Raw genomic sequence first — 20,898 nt, 5'->3', positions numbered from 1 at the left:
GAAAAGCATCCACATAGCATAATGCTGCCATTCACCGTAGTGATGGTGTTAAATGGGTGATGAGCTGGGCTAGGTTTCTACTGGGTAGCGCTTTGCATTCAGGCTAAAGACTTTAATTTTTGTCTCATCAGACCATAGAATCTTCTGCCTCATGCTCTCAGAGTCTTTCACGTGCCTTTTTACAAACTCCAGGCTTGCTGTCATGTGCCTTTTTCTTAGAAGTGGCTTCTGTCTGAACACTCCCATGAAGCCTAGAAGCCTAAATTTACAGTGTATACATCAGCGGAGTTCGAGGGGGGGGGGGCAGGGAGGGCAATGCCCCCACCTTAATTTTTTTCAGTAGTTTACAATTAATATAAAATCTTCCCGTATTTAAACGTGAGTAACAATAACGAATGTAAACCGAATTTATGATTTTACGTACACTGTAACTCCACTAACAAACGGTAATTCTGGAAGTGAGACCTAGCTACCCATTATTAATATTAAGCCCTTCCCTCTTCACCCCTCCCCCCCTTCACCCCCCCTCGCCCCTCCCCCCCCCCTCGCCCCTCCCCCCCCCCCCCTCGCCCCTCCCCACCCACAATGCTTGGCTACAATCCAATTGTCATGCTCAGCTACAATTTTGTGTCTGACCTCCTCAGACAATTCTCTGGTTTTCTTTCTTTTCTCCATGCTCATTGTGGTACACACAGTGACACAAAACAGCAGAATGACTCCTTTCTCTGTTCAAACTGGTTGAATGAGTGATTTTTGTATTGCAGGCACCTGCAACTCACCACAGGGGAGTTCAATTCCAAAGTGAAGGCTTGAAATCTAATTATTTCTAACAACTTCTAAAAGGTACCCTGGTACCAGGGTATCCCTGGTGTTGGCTTAGCGGCTAGGGTGCCGGCTTAGGATCCTAGGATCCTGGGCTCGAATCCCGGTCGATCGCTGAATTAACGCCAGGGGGGGTTGACTCAGCCTGTCATCCTTCCGAGGTCGGCTAATTGAGCACCAGTTCACTGGTAATTCCCTGTTTGTCGTTAAAGGCGGCAAAAAGGGTTGGCGTCAGGAAGGGCATCCGGCCGTAAAACATTGCTTCAAAAAGGGGACCGAAAAACAACAACAACCACGGTTCCCGAAAAAGGCCAACCCCCGCTTTGCGGGGAAAAATGGCCTCTAAAGGTGGTTATAACTTCTAAAAGGTGCCAATAATATTGTCTGGGCCATTTTAGGATTTATGTGGAATAAGCTAAGATTTAGTAATTTTTTCAGCTTTTTTTTTTTCCACTGCAAACCAAAGAAATACGTATGTGGATACCAAAATATTTTTAAATTTCAACAATTTTCTGGAAGAAATGGTGCATTATTTGAAAAAAGTGCAAGGGTGCCAATATTTTTGGCCAAGACTGTGTGTATATATATATATACATTTATACATACACACATACATATTTATACATACACATACACACACACATATATATATATAATGTACAATTTATATCGTACAATGAATATTATATATAAAAAATTCCCTGCACTTGCAAAATCGATACATAAATGCACAATTTTTAAACTTGGAAGGGACAAAGTTGGAACCAATGTTTTTTTGTAAGCATCGCCGAAGCTTATGGAAGAGGTAGTATTAGTACACTGAACAGATCAGGATAGAAGGAACAGTTGAGAGAGGGGAAAACACCAACATCAGAGTTGAAGGCTACGATGGAGGGAGACTTGGACAAACAATGGGTGTGGGTAGAAATGGGGACAGGAGAGGATGCATGGGTTGGACAAGAGGGGTACAGAAGGAAACTGTCAGGAGGGAAAACTGGAACTTAATGAGTTTGTGGGAGTGAATTTCTTTCACAGCACCGTGAAAAGCTGAAATGTGTACCACTTCCGTGTGTGAAGAAGTGGAGAGTGATTGCTTGGAAATTCTGTCTCAGTATTTGCACCGTGTCCAATCAAGCATATGTGGAGGGTCAGAAAAAATTCAGGGGCAGCAGAATCCCTCAGGAGCTTAATGGAATAACGGCGTATCAGCCTTGAGATGCAACATATGCCTGCAGATATTGCAAGTAAAGGGAGAAACGTTTGCAAGGGGCACACCCAGTTGCAGTACAAAAGCCAGCGGTTGGTAAGGCAGCAGTGCACACCATGGACATGATGAACTTGAACTAAGAGTGCAAGACACACCATCTTTACAGTCACTTTCACTCATCTGCTGAGATATGAAGTCTGGCATCTCGGAGATGGACCAGAACCTTTAACAATCACCAGCTCTTTCACGCCCAGGGTCACATTAAATAAATAATTTAGTATTCAAAGAGGTTGTCCAATTGGGGGCATGATCCTTTGAGGCGGATGTTGCCATGAAAGGACAAAGGTACTAGACTGTAAGACTAAAACAAGGTAAGACGAATGTCATGTAAACAAGACTGCATTATTGTTATGTTTGTAGGGAAGGGGCAATAGTTAGATTATGACCTTATATGCGGTGTATGTTCGCCTAGCCATATTAACTCTTCCTGCATTGGTGTGTTTTTTGGGGTAATCTTTAGTTGTTCCCCCTATGAGACTAGCGTTGTCTGACTTAGAAATATCTAGAGTAAGGCATTTGGTGTCTGTGAACCCCAGGTATGGCTGTGCAAGATGAAACGTGGCATGCTACCTCCCTACAATGGAGGTATATGAATTATCCCCGGAAAGCTACCTGTTACGTATGGGAGATGGAACGTGATCCATAGGCAAAGCTTGATTAGTTCATCTTGGGTCATGGCACTCCTGGATTCATCAACGTCCTTGAGTATGCAGGGCCTTAGAGCGAGAACCACTGGGCCATGATTGTGTGGGCCTTGGAGCAGAGAGATAGATCCTTGTGCCCATGATCGGTTGGCATCAAGGCAGGATGGAGACTTCGGGTGGGATGGGGATTGCCCATAAAGCCACGGTCCGAGGGGAAGCTCGCTCTCTTGCTCTTGACACCTCAGCCGTCCGAGTTCTGCCAAGCTCTGACACTGATCCTCTGTCTGGCTCTTACTCCTGCATTGTGGAGACCGAGCTGTCCCATAGGAGTCCTGCACTAGCTTTGGTGCTCCAGTGTTTTTCACTCCATTCCTTTCCCTTTCTCTTACCTGGTTCCTTCGTGTGCTTCAAGTGTGTTTATGATTTTGGTGCCGAAGGGAGGTGGGCATGAGGGTAGCTGTTGTGCTGTTATTTTTGTGTTTGGGATTCTCGTTAAATGGTGTCTTGTGTGTAATTTGAGCTGGTGATCAGGTTAATCTTGGATCCGAGGAGGACGAAATTTGTAATAAACTCAATTACTATCAGCGTGGTAATAGACTCCACTGGGAATACAGGCCATCATTATCCGCTCAGGTTGGCATGTGAAAAATTTATAGCTCGTCTCCACTTGAAGCCTCGGCCTCTGTGCATGACGGTAACCCCTCTGGTGGTTTTGTGTCCCTTCTGGAGGTTGTCGTCCACACAACATTCGATTCAAACTTGGAAAACATATCGTGTGCATGCAATCCTATTTACAGACCATGCTCCTGGTTCTTTTGAGAAGTACGCTTTCCAGGAAGTACCTACATCCTCATTCTGCCAACTCTGAGACCTGTCTGGTCTGGGCTCAAAATTCAGCTCAGGAAGAAGACACCACCTGTGGCATTAAGCACTCGCAGCACAACTTCAAACTAACCAAATGAAACGATTCAAATCGTTATTTAGGAAACGTATGGCATCGAGAAAAGTTTGAAGATGAAGCTTTATGTTGATTAAACCTTTAATGATTTTTTAAAAGCAGAATCTAATATGGATCGCGTTATACCTGACATTCAAAGATGAATGTTTCATTAGGCATCTCCATGCCACCAGCAAAACAAACAGTTACCGGTTGCTTCCCTCTGCTGCAGTTACAACTTGTCTGTCACATAGAACTGAGTTATGAACATTCTTGGACTAATGGTTGGCTCATTTCCTGAACGTTTCCTTGAATGGACTTCTTTGTTCTCCCCTACTCCAGGCACTGCTGTCCTCCATGGATCATCTCCCGCTCCTGGTACACATCATCGACCTGACACCTCCTCTGGACAAACATCTCGTCCACTTTGTAGAGTTTGGTATGTGACTTTTTAATCCCACTGGCCAGCACAAGATAGGAATTTTTGTTTATTACGGTTCGTATAAGTTCAACAACTGATTTCAGGTTGACCTGTTTGGCATTCCCACTGGAGCACATAGCGTATGATGTTGGGATTCAATGACGTTAAGTTCCCATATGCTGTGTCGATTTGGCCATTATCTACCAACGTCCTTGTATTTAATGGAAAAACACTGATAACTATATATATGCTCGTGGGGAGGGTGGCTATGACACCCTGCCAGGACCAAAAACAACACCTGCCAAAGGGCGAGAGCCAATAGCCATTCAGTAAGGAAATGGTGTCTCCTAAAAAACATCCATCCGGTTTGGACCGGTTCAAGTCATACCAAAGACTTGAAAAATGGTACGTGCTGCTTCCTTGCTTGTAAAGGATAGAGCATGGACAATCCACATTGGTTGGCATCCATGGGGAGAAGGAAATTCCTCTTGAGGAAATACCCTGCTGAGTACAGTGAGGAAAGCGGTGCAATTGTTATGACGTCACTGGTACCCAGAGTATCCCGAGAAGTGACGTTAGTGACGGCACTTCCCCCAAGCTCAGTGGCTGTATTAAGTGTTTGTCTCGTCAGTGTGTGTGTGTGTGTGTGTGTGTGTGTGTGTGTGTGTGTGTGTGTGTATCAGCTCTATTATGAGTCCTCCAAGACCCTTAACGCCACCAGGACCCCAAAATAACCCGAAGACCCTTAAATACGACGAAGAACCAGAGGACTCAAAACCCCCAAAGGACCCTGAGGATCCAAGAAGACCAAAAAGACCCTGAGGACTCATAACACCCCAATGAACCAAAAGACCCCGACGATCCAAAAGACCCCAAAGACTCCAAAGCCCCAAAAGAGCCAGAGAACCCCGTGGACTCAAAATACCCCGAGGACTCAAAAGACACCGATGACGCAAAAGACCCTGACTACTCCAAAGACTCGACGACTCCAAAGACAATGAGGGCTCAAAAGACCCCAAGGACCCCTCATTAAATATATATATACGTATATATATATATATATATATATATATATATATATATATATATATATATATATATATATAATATATTATATATATATATATATATATATATATATATATATATATATATATATATATATATATATATATATATATATATATATATATTATATATATTATATATATAAAATACAATACTGAATTTATTGTTACAAAGAGGACGTCATGTGTCACGCGTGTCCGACGAAAGTGAGGTTGTATGAAAGGGGGAAGGCGGAGGAAACCAGTCATCATTGCCAGCAGTTATAAAGTGGGTTGTTGTTGTTGTTGTTGTTGTTGTTGTTGTTGTATCGCCTCAAACAGTTCGCTTGAACAAGCCCGTGGCACGAAGACAGCCGATTGATCTCCGAGGAGCGACCCAGAGATCCCCCACATCCAGGATGATGTAACCCCACCTTCACTAAGTCAGGGCCATGACAGAGTTAAAGAGAGAAAGAGAGACAACAGGGCAAGGGCCACGGGGACCGATCGACATTCTGACCGTGACCCCGCTCTCCTGACGAATTCGGGCACCAGGAAAGAATGAGGAAGATTTGGCCCGGACTTGCATTGGGGGTACAACCACCACAAAGAGGCGTCCCCGATATCTGTTCTTGTACCTGTTGCTTGTGCCTGTGGAGCAGGTTTCTAATTCCATCCGACCCCACTCTTCATTTCAGGCTATAAAGGAAACTGTCCCAGCATTCCATCTCCTTCCATTTCTCATTATAACCTCTTTGACTATTTGTACTCCATGGTGTCAAAAGGTCATTATCTTCCCTTACAACTATCGTTGTAACCCCCTTACAAGTCACAGCAGCCCTATATTATAGACAAAAGAATAATGATCACGTTTCCACATCGCAGACATCAATATTCTCTGGTTTGAACATCAATCCAAAAGCTTGCAACTCGCTCACACGTTTTGGCGAACATCAGAGTCGCCAGAAAAAGCTCCTTGAAGATTTGAATCAACGAGCAAAAGATCACATGATGTGTGTTCCTTTGAGGTCACGTGCTGTGTGTTCATTTGAGGTCACGTGCTGTGTGTTCATTTGAGGTCACGTGCTGTGTGTTCATTTGAGGTCACGTGCTGTATGTTCATTTGAGGTCATGTGCTATGTGTTCATTTGAGGTCACGTGCTGTGTGTTCATTTGAGGTCATGTGTTATGTGTTCATTTGCGGTCACGTGCTGTGTGTTCATTTGAGGTCACGTGCTGTGTTCATTTGAGGTCACGTGCTGTGTGTTCATTTGCGGTCATGTGCTGTGTTCATTTGAGGTCATGTGCTATGTGTTCATTTGAGGTCATGTGCTGTGTTCATTTGAGGTCACGTGCTGTGTTCTTTTGAGGTCATGTGCTATGTGTTCATTTGCGGTCCCATGCTGTGTGTTCATTTGAGGTCACGTGCTGTGTGTTCATTTGAGGTCAGGTGCTGTATGTTCATTTGAGGTCATGTGCTATGTGTTCATTTGAGGTCACGTGCTGTATGTTCATTTGAGGTCATGTGCTATGTGTTCATTTGCGGTCACATGCTGTGTGTTCATTTGAGGTCACGTGCTGTGTGTTCATTTGAGGTCATGTGTTATGTGTTCATTTGCGGTCACGTGCTGTGTGTTCATTTGAGGTCACGTGCTGTGTTCATTTGAGGTCACGTGCTGTGTGTGCATTTGAGGTCACATGCTATGTGTTCATTTGAGGTCACATGCTGTGTGTTCATTTGAGGTTACGTGCTGTGTGTTCATTTGAGGTCACTTGCTGTGTGTTCAATGTTCATTTGAGGTCACGTGCTGTGTGTTCATTTGAGGTCACTTGCTGTGTGTTCATTTGAGGTCACTTGCTGTGTGTTCATTTGAGGTCACGTGCTGTGTTCATTTGAGGTCACGTGCTGTGTGTTCATTTGAGGTCACTTGCTGTGTGTTCTTTTGAGGTCACGTGCTGTGTGTTCATTTGAGGTCACTTGCTGTGTGTTCATTTGAGGTCACGTGCTGTGTTCATTTGAGGTCACATGCTGTGTGTTCATTTGAGGTCATATGCTGTGTGTTCATTTGAGGTCACATGCTGTGTGTTCATTTGAGGTCACGTGCTGTGTGTTCATTTGAGGTCACGTGCTGTGTGTGCATTTGAGGTCACGTGCTGTGTGTTCATTTGAGGTCACTTGCTGTGTGTTCATTTGAGGTCACTTGCTGTGTGTTCATTTGAGGTCACGTGCTGTGTTCATTTGAGGTCACGTGCTGTGTGTTCATTTGAGGTCATTTGCTGTGTGTTCATTTGAGGTCACGTGCTGTGTGTTCATTTGAGGTCATTTGCTGTGTGTTCATTTGAGGTCACTTGCTGTGTGTTCATTTGAGGTCACGTGCTGTGTGTTCATTTGAGGTCACGTGCTGTGTGTTCATTTGAGGTCACCTGCTGTGTCTTCATTTGAGGTCACTTGCTATGTGTTCATTTGAGGTCACGTGCTGTGTGCTAATTTGAGGTCACGTGCTGTGTGTTCATTTGAGGTCACGTGCTGTGTGTTCATTTGAGGTCATATGCTGTGTGTTCATTTGAGGTCACGTGCTGTGTGTTCATTTGAGGTCATGTGCTGTGTGTTCATTTGAGGTCACTTGCTGTGTGTTCATTTGAGGTCACGTGCTGTGTGTTCATTTGAGGTCATGTGCTGTGTGTTCATTTGAGGTCACGTGCTGTGTGTTCATTTGAGGTCATGTGCTGTGTGTTCATTTGAGGTCACGTGCTGTGTGTTCATTTGAGGTCATGTGCTGGGAGTCTGTCGTGCAAATGTACTCTCGAGTTCAAGTGCAGAGCAATAACGCGCCTTTTCAGCGCTTGCACTGATTTTGGGAATGAGATTTTCCATCTCCTCTGGATTTAATGACAAACTTCTCGGGTTCTAATTTTAACCACTGGAAGCCTTTTTATATCACCGATTGCTAAAAGAGTAAATGAGCTATAAAAACACTATTTACCCATGGAAAACCACATGTAGAATCGAAGCGATCTAGCAATGGGACATTGCAAGTTTTTAAGATTATAACTCCATGAAAGGTTTGTTTGCAAAGAAAAATCCAAGTCTGAGATGAAAAGCTCTTTAAATAACCCCTGTGCGTCACAGAGCCTGCTTTGCCTTCCCTGTTTACGTCTGTCGATGCCAACATGTTCACCCAAAATCAAACAACTGATACACGCCTGATCGACATCATGACCTAATTAGCGATCAGGAATGCTATGTTGGGGATTTCGGGGGGAGAAGGGTTTATTAGGGAGAGAGAGCCAATGATTCTGGGGAACATTTTCCAAATGATTCATTGTGAATCTCCCACAATTATTACGAGCAGTAAACTTTATTTTGGGCCCTGTGGCCATAACTTTATGAAAATGCTGGGGTGATTTGGGATTATCTTTGAGACAAAAATGAACTTTTTTTTGCCTTATAATTTGGACTGAGACACAGGGATGTCTTTACAGCATTGTAGGCCCTGGGAAAAGCAATGTACTGGGGCCCCTACCCACCCACCCACTGAAATGAAAACGAAAACTTTCAGTAAAATTAAACATATAAGAATTAGCAAGAATTCTAGCAAAGATTATAGCAAGAATTACTCAACACAAACGTTTGCGACATTTATTTGCAGAGAATTGTTTTACAATTGCTTGAAAGTCAACGTTTCTCCATTTTCTTGCTTAATCTTTTGCGCTCAAGCTCAAAGTCCACCTGGAAAGAATTAAAGTCTGTTAGACAAGGCTACGTATATATACATATATATTTAAATATCATTTAGTAGTGGCGCTCAGCCTGGTGTTGGCTTAGCGGTTAGGGTGCCGGCTTGGGATCCTTGGATCCTGGGTTAGACTCCCCATGTCATAAACTCACCATTGGTTATATAGGGTGATGATGACATCATTGGTGAAGTGGTGTGCAACCATAATTGGTTGTTGAATCAAAACCCTTGTCCAAAAAATTTTGAAACGTATTTGAGTAAATAATGAAATTAATGACACCATCAGTCACATGGTCTGGTAGCCATATTGTATTCAAATTAAAAATGTAGAAAGTCTTCTCCAGAACCGCTTAACAGACCGATGCGAAACTTCATACATATGATAGACGAGCCTGAGGGAATATAGTTTGAATGGTTTTTCAAATTCACCTTCATTGATACAATTTAGCCTTAATGGGCACAAAGGTGGTTGTCAACTATCCTATTAATTAATTAATAAAACCATGGATAATGGCAATGTAATCCAATGTAATACAAGAGGAATGTAGACACAATAATGTAGTGTAATTAAATGCCAAACTTATATCCTATATGTCAAGTCATAATTCCAAGTGCAGTGCACTACGGTCTCCACCATGAAACTGCACCAACTCGTGAGAGGTTGTTGATCTTTTGAGTCAGTTGATTTTTCCCAAGTGGTGTTTAACCACAGCATTCGCCTGAAAGACTACTGATAACAAGGAAGACTGCATTATGGTCCTCGACACGACTGTGGGTTTCCTGCAACAAATGCCAGACATCCAAATGTTACTTCCTCGTGGGAATACAACGTGAAACGACACGCAACAGAAAGCCACTTCTTGGTGTCATAATTGTAGTTTTTGACATTGATAATCGCAACAAACCGCAAGAAATATCATAAATGAGGAATTGCACACAAAATAAGGAAAATTGATGCTAAATCCACTCATTTTGAAACACACAATTCTGTTTAAATGGCGAAGTTCAGACTGTGCACAGAATGGCGAGAGAGGCCTAATGCCTTTGGTTGAGGCATTGTGATGAAATAACAACTTTTGGACGAACAAAACATTCCAGAAATAAAGTTACAATGTTCCACAGAAACATGTGATGAGGTAATTATTTATATATACCCCCACCCATTACTTCCCAAACTCCTTTTGAGTCAACACTTTGGGCGGAAATTTGTACATTTTGGGGTTGAAGAGTCTAATTAGCTGTGGCACCATTTATTGCAGGATAATTTGAAACTACACCGGTAGTTTACAATAATTGTGTGCATGTAAATTACTTGTAAAAAGCATTTCCTTTTAGCTACAGTGATACAGTCTCAGAACGATATGTGATACTTACAGTTCTCCAGAACATGCAAAGGTGTTTTTATATGAGTGTGTGTGTGTGTGTGTGTGTGTGTGTGTGTGTGTGTGTGTGTGTATATACCCGAGTATCAACCCTCCATGCGCTTCCAGCCAAAGAAAGCTGTGTAAAGCTACCTTGGCTGGAAGAGCATGGGGGTTAATTTATAGAAATCCTAGCCACCTGTGTTAATTGATTAGGTGAAAACTAATTGGTTATGCCCTCCAATTATGGGTGAGAGAAGTGATTGGGTATTGTTATTTGTTTGTTAACTACTATTGGCATTGCACATGGTACAATAATGGTACATGATTTGGAGCCTTGGTGGTACGCATTTCTGTCTGCACTGTCACTGATGACTCACCAACAAGTAATGAAACCGGTACAGCAGACGAGGTGGCATGTAGCATTGGGATTCTCATGTATGTAGTACTATGTACTACTTGTAAATATCTTCAGCTGTAGAGGAACCCCGGTAGGGTTTGAAACAGCAACGGGCTTACCTTGTGTAGCTTTTCTTGGTTGCTTTATATGAGTGCTGTGGTTTTATATGAGTTGTGTGTGTGTATATACTCGAGTATCAACCCTCCATGCTCTTCCAGCCAAAGAAAGCTGTATAAAGCTACCTTCGCTGGAAGAGCATGGGGGTTAATTTATAGAAATCCTAGCCACCTGGTGTAAATGATTAGGTGAGAGCTGATTGGTTATTCCCTCCAATTGTGAGTGAGAGACGTGGTTGGTTGTTGTCATAAAACATATACAGCGTGTGCAAAACTTAAGCAACAATTTCCCATTAGGTATTATTAATGTGATTATTGCAACAGACAAAACCAACTCCATGAGCCATTAACAGACCATCCATCTCCCTTTGAGTGATTTGTCTCTGTGAAGCAACAACTGAGGCTATCTCCCTATATCTCCCTGTGCAACCCTCATGGCGTCTCTGCAAGAGTGGACCTTATGCCTGTGCCAAGACTACGCGACCTTCTCAGTGAGGTCTCCACTCATTTTCCAAACGCCTGCCTTCTTACCCGGTCCGTGGTTGAAACAAAATGCGGACAACATCCCAGAAGAGGGCATGGCCAAAATTTAATCCATTTTTGGCAAAGGCAGACCTCTCTGGGTGGTTGAATTCAAATGTCTTTTGTTGCTTATTATTACACTCGTTTAAGGTCCTTCATGTCTCACATATGAGTTGAGCCCCACAAGCACAGGGCACTGCCTAGCCCATGCTTACGATTGTCATTTTGGGCACTTTGTGTGACTTTGATCAAAGCGAGTCTTATAGTGTAGACAGGTGGAAAGATCACTGTCACCTGCCGTCCTCAACGCTTTGCCGATTCGTTAAGACAACGCCGACCAACACCTGATCTCTCATTCCCACGACCCACCCCACCCCTCTCATGTTAACTGTTTTCACTTTCCCTCACCAATCCTTGCTCACACTATAGTTGTTTTTGGTTGTTGAATTAACCTGTTATCAAATATATTATCATGACAATCGCTGTATTCGGGTAGTCCATATACCCTTTCTTTGCACAAGTCTCCAACTACAGACTTGGCATTTAATATGGAATATTTTTTTTATTCTTGACTTGGGTTTACTTTCTGAACTCAGTATATCAATCTGGTGAGTTTATTTTACGCTTCGGTGATGTCTTTGTCAAAAGAACCATGTCACTGATTGTCTTTCGCAGCAAGAAGTCAATAACAGGATAATATCACAGGTGGCGTGACAAAATGTAAGGACAGGTACATTTAACGATTGGCTTCACAATCGGGTATATAAGGGTTGTTGGTTCTGTATTAGTGGAAAACAACTGCTGAACGTCTACAAAAGTTATTGCCGCTTCCTCTGGAGATGGTCCGTCAACTTGACAATGCTGTTTGCCATGGAGTGGTGGCTTTACGAAATTCCGGCATGAAACAGTGTGCTATTGCTTGGCAGTATGGCATCACTCAAGGTCAGGTGTCAAAGATCCTGAAACGAAATGCTCAGAGGGGTGTCCCTACTCCAATACCGAGGCCAGGACGTCCCCGCAGAACCACAAGGAGGGATGATCGCCAGCTGCACCGGTTAGTCTGCAATGGCCGTACCAAGTCAGCTAATCGGCTTCGGGCTGAGTGGCAGCAACTGACAAATGTGCCTGTATCCAGAAGGCTAGTCAACCAACGACTGCTTCAAGCAGGCTATCGTGCCAGGCGTCGCCTGAGAAAGCCACGCCTGACCAGACAACACAGCCAGCGCCGATTGCAATGGGCCAGAGAGTACCGTCAATGGCAGCCAGGACACTGGAATCACATGACCTTCAGTGACGAGTCTAGATTTCTGGTCTATCGTCAAGAAGGCCATGTCCGAGTATGCAGACAAGTGCATGAAGCCTACAACGAAGATTGTATAGTGCCAAGAGTCCAAGCTGGAGGTGGTGGGGTGACCATTTGGGCTACTTTTCATGCAGGGGGCAAAACTGACCTGGTTGTTCTGAATGGAAACCTGAACCAGTTCAAGTACAGGGCCTTCTGGAAGAAACATTGCTTCCATTTGCTCGTGCAGCCTTTCGAGGAAACTTTGTCTTCCAAGATGACAATGCACGGCCTCATCGTGCTCGCATGATCCAACACTTTCTTGTTGACCGTGGTGTCGAGCATATGGAGTGGCCTGCCATGTCCCCGGATATGAATCCGATAGAGAACTTGTGGGCAGAATTAACGCGTCAAATTGACAACTTGGTCCAGCAGCCCACAACTGTGCGTGAATTGCAGCAGGCTATTGTCACTGCATGGCAAGCGATTCCTGTCCAAACCTTGGCAAATGTCGTGAACAGCATGCCTCAACGTGTACGTGCTCTCCTGAATGCTCGTGGGGGTTACACGAAGTACTGAACTGTAATTTTACTGTCCGTAATCCCAGTCATGATTTAACTTTTGTTTTTGTTGAAATTTTTTTTGGCTCATGTGTAAAATAAAGAGATACTTCTGGAAAACGTACAGAAGTTTAACACTACTGTCCGTGAATTGAGTTCGATATCAGTTTACATCACTTTCAAGGATCAATTTATTTGCTTCGAAATGTCAAATGTGGTTTTTGTTTCTTTTAAAGGTCACATTAACAAAATCTAGAATAATTTCAACATAATTCCAATGAACTTTTGGTTCTAAGTCATCTTGAAAAGTAAGTTCACCCCCACAAAAAAAAATATTCCATATTAAATGCCAAGTCGGTATATTGGCCTTCATCTCTGCTGTTGCTGTTTCCCCCCCCCCTCTCTCTTCTGCTCCTATTGTTCTGTTGCGTCCTGATCCGTTCAGTGTACTAGTACTAGCTCTTCCACGAGTCTCGACGATGTATACAAAAAATAGTCACATGAATATCGATATTTTTAGATCACCGCATGCACTGCGCAGACCCAAGAGCTCTTAAATGAAGCATATTCTAGCATTTCACATGCTGTGGTTAAGATGTTTACCCTTTTCAGACACAATCATGCAACTTGCATATATATATATATATATATACAGTCGTGGCCGAAAATATTGGCACCCTTGCACTTTTTTCAAATAATGCACCATTCTTCCAGAAAATTGTTGAAATAAAAAAATATATTTTGGTGCCCACATTTTGTATTTGTTTGGTTTGCAGTGGAACAAAACACAAAAAGGCTGAAAAAATTACTAAATCTTACCTTATTCCACACAGAAATCCTAAAATGGCCCAGACAATATAATTGGCACCTTTTAGAAGTTGATAGACATAATTACATTTCAAGCAGATGATTCTCCTTTACCTGGAATTGAACTGACCTGTGGTGAGTGGCAGGTGCCTACAATATAAAATCACTCATTCAACCAGTTTGAATAAAGAAAGTGAGTCATTTTGCTGTTTGTGTCACCGTGTGTCGTGCAATGAGCATGGAGAAAAGAAAGAAAACCAGAGAATTTTCTGAGGAGGTCAGACACAAGATTGTAGCCAAGCATGGACAATCTCAAGGCTACAAGTCTATCTCCAGAGACCTTGATGTTGTCCACCGTACGCAATGTTATCAGGAAGTTTAAGGCCCATGGCACTGTAGCCAACCTCCCTGGACGTGGCCGCAAGAGAAAACTTGATCGAAGATTGCAGCGAAGGATTGGTTGAATGGTGGAGAAAGCACCTCGATCGACTGCCAAACAGATTCAAGCTGATCTTCAGATACAAGGTATGACAGTTTCAACTCGCACCATCCGTCGCCAACTCAATGAAAGGGGGTTCTATGGTAGGAGACCCAGGCTGAGAGAGAGACATAAGAAAGCCCGACTGGAGTTTGCCAAAACACTCCTAAACAAACTAAAATCCTTCTGGGAGAATGTCCTGTGGACAGATGAGACCAAATTAGAGCTTTTTGGTAAACCACATCATCTCTGTTTACAGAAAACAAAATGAAGCCTTCAAAGAAAAGAACACCTTTCCTACAGTCAAACATGGAGGAGGTTCAGTGATGTTTTGGGGTTGCTGTGCTGCCTCTGGCACTGGATGCCTTGAATGTGTGCATGGCATCAAGGAATCAGGAGATTAGCAAGGAATTTTGGAGCGCAATGTTCAACCCAGTGTCAGAAAGCTGGGTCTCCGTCGAAGGTCATGGGTCTTGCAGCAGGACAATGACCCCAAAACACTTCTACTGCATCAAAACACTTCTGGTTGTGCAGCTTGTTTATTGGTCATCTGACTTCGACCCACCCCTTTTGTTTGTGGTTTTAAGGGGGATGTCGATGGAGAGCCATCACTTTTGAAAAAGGTTAGGGGAGGCACGTGCTGTGAGGTTCTGTGTTACCTATCGAAATGTCGAGTGTACCCATGTCATGGTACCTGAGCATCCAAACACAGCATTATATGTACACCACTAAGTAAATGGCAACTTCACCTCCCCATCCTCCAGTTTCCTTGAACTGCATATACCGTTTAAGCAAATCTCTTGCACACTCGTCAAATCACAGCAGGGCGATTCAATCAACGTTTTAATTGGAAAGACGTTAAATGTCCTGATATCTCGGATACCCGTTAAAGGGTGTCCCGTCCACACAAAGTTCTGCCGGTGTCCTTCGTGAAGAGTAGGTGAGCTATCGCCGGCACCCTAAACAAATTACAAATTCCAAACCTACAGGGGGCACTGCGTCAGCGGTACAGCTGCGCCTCCAGAAAATGATGCTACCCACAGCCACGTGCTGTACATGAAGGTAGAAGAAGACCAAGTTACAGAGATAAGTTCAAGCCATTATAAGTCCAAACCGCTTTGTCGAGTTTGGTAATATTTTGAGCTGCTGCGCAAGTAGGCCATTGTTTACTTGTGCTGTTTTTAACCTCGGAGGAAGTGGAGAGTTTTGTCCTCATTCCACTTGGCACATGCACACTCACTTTAAAAATGTCAAGGAACCAGTAAACTATCTGGAGCATGCACGAAAGCCATATTACACGTATATTAAATTGCAAAAAACTAGGTTATTGTGAATATAAAACACACTGCTCACGTGTTCTGGATGAGAAACCCCACGACTACCAAATAGTAGAGGTATTCAAGAGAGCTGTTCAACACCATCTGAGATCATCCCCCATCGAAAACCATGGTCTTTTCTACCCCCATTAACCCCCACTAAGCCCATTTTCTAAATTTCCAGCTTTTCCTTCCTGAGAGTTTGCTGCTGTATCCAACTTGTCCACCTCCTGTGTCCTCCCCAACTCCAACTATTCCCCATATTCCTTATATGTCAATGTCTCCCTCTATTTTCTCCCTCAACCCTGCTGTTGATGTTTTGCCTCCTCTCCTTCTGCTCTCCCTTTTACTCCGTTATGTCCTGGTCCACTCTATGTTCTAGCTCCTCCATGTTCTCGCTCCTCCATGAGCCTCGACCCCGTATAAAATTGTAGGCTCATGAATTTACTTAATTGTGCAAACAGGTTTGATGGATAAAATGAACCGATGGATTTGCGGACATGTTACACGTGCCAGAAATCTAATGGGAGGGAAAAGAATTCATGCTGGACAAAGCAAATTGTCCAAATTGGGCTCACGCTCGAGTTGGCTTGGAAACATTATCAAATGCCATGTGATCCCGATTTTCTTGAATGTCAGCCACTTCCTGCTTTAAGGGCAGACTGCCGCAGTGATGCTTTTCATTGAAACCGAACTTGCGTGGGAAGAAAGGAGTTTGTTAGCCTGTGCATGGAATACGAGCATGCCTGGTTGTTTACGAGAAAGTTTGCAAAACACAATGTCAACTGATTTATTCATGGGCATAATTAGGTGTTTGATTACCCCACGCATGCGATGCGAGTAGTGGGCTAAGGTCATTGGTTCTGTCTGTCTGTCTGCAAACGTGTTCGGATATATGTATATATGTATATGTTGAAGAAACAGGAAGTACATTCCTGCGTGGGGCTCGTGTGAAAAGATTCTGACTCAACCTGGGACTCGAACCCACGAACCTCATCACATATGCGGTGACAGCCCACTATGCTATTGAGTCTCTGGGATAACCACAGAAATTTCTCACACTAACACTGCGAGCTTTATAATAGTCAATGTCTTACGTACCTGTGAGGCAGACCCCAGATGTGAGTGTATGTACGTATGTGTATGTAAGTGTGTGAAAGTGCATTGAAGATTAACTCATCCAACAATATAAATTCCTGCATGAGGCATATATATATAATAAAAAAATATATATATATTGTTGCGGTTTTGTGTTTTTATAATAAAGGTTAATTTCCCCTCATAGTTTAGTTACACTACAACATGTAGCCTCGTTTAAAGCTCAGTTATTTCTTAGTAAATGTAAGCGTAGACCTTTCCTGTGTTTAGTTTTGCGTTGAGTAGGATAATGAGAATTAGGTCCTTTACGATGCCTCGATGCTTTTGGTTTTGGCGCGAAATACCACGAGGCAGGCCTGAACAAGTCGACCAAGGCCGAAGGAAGGCAGAGGAGGAGCCGACGGCAAGCGCGAGCCGCCAATCAGGGCTCGAGGGGAGTGACTTACCACTGCGGCAAAAGGCGGGGTTTGGAACGTTCGAGTCGGGCTAGAGCGGGACGATATAACCCTGTGCCCAGAGCCCCCCACCTCAGTTATGAGGCCGACGTGTTATGAGTTGGGGGTCCTCCGTTGAGTTATGAGAAGGGATGCGCTGTGTGCAGTCCTCAGTTCAGTTATGAGAGGAGATGCGCTGAGTTGAGTCGAGTCAGTTATGAGAGTGCGGGGTGTTCAGTTGAGTTCTCAGTTGAGCTGGAGTCAGATCCCCGAGGTGCGCAGACGAGTTGCGCAGCCCATGAGAAGAGTTACGAATCAGAGTTGTGCGACCGGAGCGCTCAGTTGGTGAGTCAGCAGGCGAGTTGCGCAGCCCGAGACGAGTTACGAATCGGAGTGGTGAGAAGACGCGCGAGAGATTGCGTTGTGTCGAGTCAGATCGGAGGAACTGAATAGCTCCGCGTATACTAACTTTGCCCTGCTACACGCGCCCTGCGCAGTATTAATCGCGGCTGTAAAGAGAGACCCGCGCCGGGCAACAGACGCACATATTACCTTCTGCCTGCCTTTGCCGAGAGGATTTTCCCGCCTGCCTGCCTTCGCCGGGATACGTGCTGGGACCGCCAGAGGGCCACGCCGGGTGAGCTGTTCTGGGAGCGACAAAAGCAGGCGCGTTCGGTGCGTGAACATTCTTCCTCATCTTCCTGTGTGTGTAAGTGGGCCCATTGTCTAGACTCTAGGATATGAGTTAAGACTGCTTAAGACTGCCCTGTGTGTCTTCTTCTTCCAAACCATTGTAAATAATAATTAAATCGTGTTATTCCTTTGATTCGACCGCTTTTGTCTCTCCATCATTGGCTTAGCATGGTACGAAATAGATCGCTCTGATCGGGTTCCATAAGAAAGGTAACAGCACGGGTCACGTGGTACGCCATCCGCTCGGGTGTACTCAATTACGCGTGGCTCGTGCGAGACTCGATCCCCGCTTCCGCTGTGGCGTGGGTACTCAAGGTACGTGCAAAATTGTCCCAAGACCCTTTTCCACGTCTGCCCGGAAGTGGCGACTCAGTCTCGCGGTTCGAAGACCCAAGGAGAAAAAGGGGTTTAATCTCCCCTTTGTAAGGGAACGGGCTTCACAAAACCGCAACAATATATAGTGGTACGGTTGTGCAATAAAGGACACCGCCTCTAGTTAATTACACGACAACATGTAGCCTGCAGTAGTCAGTTATTTCTTATTAAATGTAAAGATTAGCTCCCTTCCCATTGTGTAGTAATTAAAGCAGACATGCGTTGAGTTAGGCAGGATTCCAACCCCTCAAAGCAAACGTTGGTTCATGAATGAATAACCGCACGTGATCAACCGCGACCAGTGGAAGAACGGGCGGTGAAACTTTCCAGAGGGAGGTGTGTCTAAATGAGCGACCGCACGTGACCAACATCGGCCAATGGTAGGCCGTGGAACCTTCCAGAGGGAGGCGTGGCTGAATGAACGACCGCACGTGACCAAGATCGGCCAATGGTAGGTCGTGGAACCTTCCAGAGGGAGGTGGGGCTGAGTGACCACACGTGACTAGCAGTGACCAATGGTAGGCCGTGGAACCTTCGAGAAGGTGATTCGCCCCAATAAAGGTCCATTCCGATCGTTCTTCAGGCTCTCTCTCCTCGTCCGTCCTTCAAGCTGACCATCCTTCGAGCTGGTTCTTCCATGCTCCGCTTCTCCTTCGTCCTCGAGCTGGTTCGTCCTCCATACCTTCCTTCAAGTGGCGGATCGTTCTCTGAGCGGACTTTCCTTTAAGCTGCTCGTAAGGATCGCGCAGGATCGGCCCTCGCCCGAGTCAGTGTCAGCACGTCTCCCGGTACGAGTCTAACCGGTGTGTGATTCATTCCCTGTGTTTTTTTGTTAAATTAAATTTATTGTTAAGTTAAGTTAAAGTTAAGTTAAATTAAATTTTGTTAAGTTAAATTTTGTTAAATTTTTGTTAAAGAATTTTTGTTAAATCTGCTTCTCGTCATTTTTTCTGTGCTATTGTAAATAAAAGACGTGTACATTTTGTTTCCTCTCGACCTGCTCGTGTGCGTCCTTTAACCCAGTGACCCAGCATCGTCCGAAACCGAATCCGGTTTGTCAATTAGGCCCTTAGAACACGCAGGGTAAAACCGTGACCTAAACCGTGCGACCCGCTCGGCGCACCTGATTGGAATAGGTGTGGCAACGTGAGGGGTTCAATTCCCGGTCTTCCCGGCCACGTGGTCTCGAAGGTATTTGGATCACGGTCGATAACCCTTCGACCCGTGATTGGTGGATTGGCGATTGGAGTTGCTACCCAACCCGACGGGCGCGAGTTTCGTCTTGCGATCGACGGCCCATGGACCTGGTTGGTGTCTGTGGGGAAACGGGGACTCAATCCCCCCCTTAGTACGTCGACATAACCGGGATCCGCAACAAAAAGAATATATATATGCGTTGCTCAGGAACGCAATAAGCACGAGTTTAAAAGATCCCCCTAATGTTCATTTTCTCACACAGCGCAGGGTAAGGTGCTCTATGAACTCTGTAGTTGCCTCTTGGATATGATTGAGTGTTGGGCTATTTTCTCTTGGACAAAGTTGAATCATGTCGGTAACAAATTCTAATTCTGAGGATATGACGTACTTTATTCTTTGACGCCATTCACACCACCTCAGCTTGCAATGATTACGCACACCTATGCAGTTCAAACGCACACCAAACGCTTCTGAGTTGAGTGGAGGAAAAGGTGGTGGGTATTATAATTACCACAAACCTCAAATGGAAATTCCACCTTTGCTGGCACACTTGTTGAAGCCAAAGAGGTTTATGCAAATCGGTTGATTGCTGTGGTTAATGGGTGTAAGTTCTAAATATGTGATTGTGGAAAAAAAAGAGAAAAAAAGCAAGATGGTGGGTGGGTGAGATTGTCATTGGAAGGGTTTGCTTGCATTTGTAGGACAACCTAAAGGGTGAGTCAAAAGTCCCAGGACACGGTTTTGGCTGCTTATACAAGATTTGTTTATTCCATGTACTGTATTTATACTGGGTTTTTTTCAGATAATACAAATAATATATTTAACCAAGATGGCAGATACCAGTCCATTTACAGTGGAAGAGAGGCTGGTATCAGTGGTGTGGTACCTTGAGAGGAGAAACACAAACAGGATGATGAAACAGGTGCAAGAATACTTTGAGGAGCGTTTTGGAAAGGCAGCTCCGTCAAAATCAAATCCTCATCATTGGGGGAAAAAAATCACACCCATATCCGAAGGAATCGGTTCAGTTTGGCATTTTAAATATGAAATAGGGAAAGCCTAGAAACGAACGAAACCCTTTAGAATTACCCTTTAGAACCCTTTGGAATTAAACACGGTTGTTTAGAATGGTTCTTCTTCTTCATTTTTTGATGGACGGATGGAAGGAAGGACATAGCCAAATATTGAAGCGGCTTCACCGTTTTAAAAAGGCATTTCAGATTGGATGTGCACTCGACAGCAAGCGCCGAGCGGACGACCACAAATTTGTGATTTGGCAATTCAAAGCATTAAAACATCCATTCTCAGATCTCCATCTGCAGACATCATTCTATGATTGAGGAACGACTTAATTTCAATTCAACTTCACATTTTTAACACTGCAG

This window comes from Myxine glutinosa, chromosome 8 (assembly GCF_964187855.1).
Source record: "Myxine glutinosa chromosome 8, kmMyxGlut1.1, whole genome shotgun sequence".
In the NCBI taxonomy this organism is placed as follows: Eukaryota; Metazoa; Chordata; class Myxini; order Myxiniformes; family Myxinidae; genus Myxine; species Myxine glutinosa.
The sequence above is the reverse complement of the archived record's forward strand: the minus strand, read 5'-3'. Positions refer to the sequence as shown.